General features: G+C 38.5%; 1 pseudogene; it reads left to right on the top strand.

Moving 5' to 3' along the window:
• Positions 1 to 1,396: 1,396 nt before the first annotated feature.
• Positions 1,397 to 2,305, top strand: LOC149798810 (nmrA-like family domain-containing protein 1 pseudogene; annotated as a pseudogene).
• Positions 2,306 to 3,019: the final 714 nt, after the last annotated feature.

Below are 3,019 nucleotides of genomic sequence, written 5' to 3'. Positions count from 1 at the left end.
CTCTTTATATTTGTCAGCATGCTCTGTATATTTGACAGCATGCTCTATATATTTGACAGCATGCGCTATATATTTGACAGCATGCGCTATATATTTGGCAGAAAATGAAAAATCTCATCAGTGTTTTTATCATTCTGATCCAAACCTTATATATTTTGGAAATACTCGTGCAATTCTTTCTTGGTGGCAGATAGGAATTTATACTCGCAGATGAATATTCTCATTATCGAGATAATAATAAAACTCAGTTCAATCATGAATATGAGCACCTTTCATGAACAATGTCGATCATCGATCCCAGTGGACCCTTTTTATTAATATCGAATTCGTCAACATTTTCGGATGACTATTTGAGACAGAGCGCCTGCCTTCCTGCCTATTTGCTTTACCACACAACTGTAAATACAACTAATATGTGGGCCCCGAGTGGCCGAGTGGTCTAAAGCACTCTCCGTTACGGATCACTGCCATCTCACCTCTGTCTGCGTGGGTTCGAGTCTCAGATTCAGCCAATGTGGGTATGTGAGAAAGCTTGCCAGTAGCTTCTCGTGGGTCGGTGGTTCTTTCCGGGGTTTTCCCGGATTCTTCATCCACCATTACTGGCCGCCATGTATAGCCTATCTTGTGCTAAAAAATGGCGTTAAACCCTACAACAACTACAACTAATATGCATACAGCATATACATAGATTCACCCATCCACCCACTTTCTGAGAAACAGACTTACCCCACTACTCGCCTCCCCACATCAACACAGACAAACAGACAGATACATAGGCGTAAAATAAGGTAGACGCACTGTCATACATATACAAGACCAAAGCTGCATGGAAATTGATAGAAAAACCCACGTGTCTCACTCGTGCTTTAAAAGATCACTAAACACACACTTCTCCATTTTTCAGAGAAATGTATGACGTACTGCACCGAACTAGGTTTGAAAATTAGCTTAATTCTAGTTTCTTACATCAGTATTGGGGAGTGCCATTTTTACAGATTGTTGCCAAGCATCTGAAATCGCTGAGTAGTGGCTCGTACTACACAGCCCACTATTAAATATGTGGAAAGGTTATGTTCTAGAACGGCTAATAACACCACATTCATTGGAAGGGTTCAATTTAAACACAGGTATTGCAGGTTGTTTTTTAACGGAAACAAATTGTAAGATTCAATGTATTCAATACTATCTCTATATAAATAAAATCAGTTTAAATCTTATATTCTGTAAAATGTAATTTATTTGACCTATCAGAATTTAAAAAGTGAAAGTGTAGTAGGATCAGAGTTGATCTATCGTTGCTTTGCTTACCCACTCGAAGTGAAAGCTTCCAAACAGACTTGGATATATAACCCGGTAGACCTACTCGCAGTATATGAGTTTGCAAGTGCTGTCTAACATGGCTAGCAAAAAGATTGTAGCTGTCTTTGGTGCAACTGGAGCTCAGGGTGGTGCTGTTGTCAGAGCTCTTCTACAGAACCCGTCATTTGCAGTGCGCGCAGTAACAAGAAATCTAGATGGAAATGGGGCCAAGGAACTGAAGAAACTTAAAGTGGAAGTTGTGAAAGGCGACACGGACGATAAAGATGGACTGAAAAAGATTTTGTCTGGGGCTTACGGGTGCTTCCTGGTAACCAACTTTTTAGAACATTTTGATATGAACCGTGAGATACAACAAGGAAAAAACGTGGCTGATGCATGCAAAGCCGCTGGAATCAAACATCTCGTCTTCAGCGGTCTCGATAACACAGAAGGATCCGGGGCAGCAGGTCCAGTTCACCATTTCGATGGGAAAGCGAAAATTGAAGATTACATTGAACAACTAGGAATCTCGTACACTAGCACGCGAATCTCCTTTTACAATGAAAACTTTCTTAACTTTAACCAGCCACGGAAGACGGGCGAGAATAAGTATGTTTTATCAATACCGATGGGCGACAAACCACTCTATATGATGGCGGTTAATGATGTAGGACCATGGGTTGTTGAAATTCTCAAAGATCCAGCGAAGTACAAGGGAAAGAAACTTCATCTAGCTGGGGACAAACTGACTTTAGATCAGGTATGTGCCACGCTTTCGAAACACCTGAAGCCCAAACAGTTTGAATATGTTCCAATTTCTGTCGAGGATTTCGCCAAGTCGTCCTTCCCCGGGGCTGAGGAAATGGCCAACATGTTCCATTTCTTCCAGCTGAAAGCCGATAATCTTAGGGATGTTGCGTTGACCAGAAAGCTTTACCCTAAGACTCAGACGTTTGATGCCTGGGTGCAAGCGAACAAGGAGAAGATAATTCAAGCTCTGAAATAAACACTTCTCTGAACTAAGCATTATGCACATGGGACCTGAAATTGCACAGAAAGTTTGATGTATATCTTTAATATGGATATCCATATGTATCGAAAGTTTATTTTTTTTTACTGTTGTGTATTATAGCTGTGACTTCGTTATAATATGTTATAGACGTGATCGCATTATTTTGATCTGTAAACGTAACGTCATTAATGGTTTTATCGAAGAAAAATGATCTGTTTCAATGTATGTCAGTTTACATTAACTTTTAGAGCTACACATTTCCTACGTTTGTCTTAACTTGGTGCTATCTGTAGCAATAGGGGATAATGTTTTCAGACTTTCAGAATAAATGGAATGTTCTCTGCATAATTCAAGAGTGCTTAATTAAACAAATAAACTTTTTCATATTGTACAGGTTTTCCACTAATTTATTAGTAAAGTAAATCTGCATTTCTATGGTGGAAATTGTCTATGTTGCAACCTTAAATTTTGTATATCAATTGTTTTTAATTTTTCTTCCTAATTCCGACCAATTATGAGCATCATTATACAGTTAATGAAGTAGTATTACACTGTGAAATCAAAGAAAGTGCAGGAGAAGGAACTTGCGATAAGTTATCACGAAATATGTTTGATTATTTCTTTTTTTAAATAATGTGATATGGTACAAATTGATTGTTTGTTCTTTGTATTGTCAGTATTAAAAAAGATTGATATTCGCAATAAATG

This window comes from Sinohyriopsis cumingii, chromosome 5 (assembly GCF_028554795.1).
Source record: "Sinohyriopsis cumingii isolate HCF-2022 chromosome 5, ASM2855479v2, whole genome shotgun sequence".
NCBI lineage: Eukaryota > Metazoa > Mollusca > Bivalvia > Unionida > Unionidae > Sinohyriopsis > Sinohyriopsis cumingii.
The sequence above is the reverse complement of the archived record's forward strand: the minus strand, read 5'-3'. Positions and strand labels throughout refer to the sequence as shown.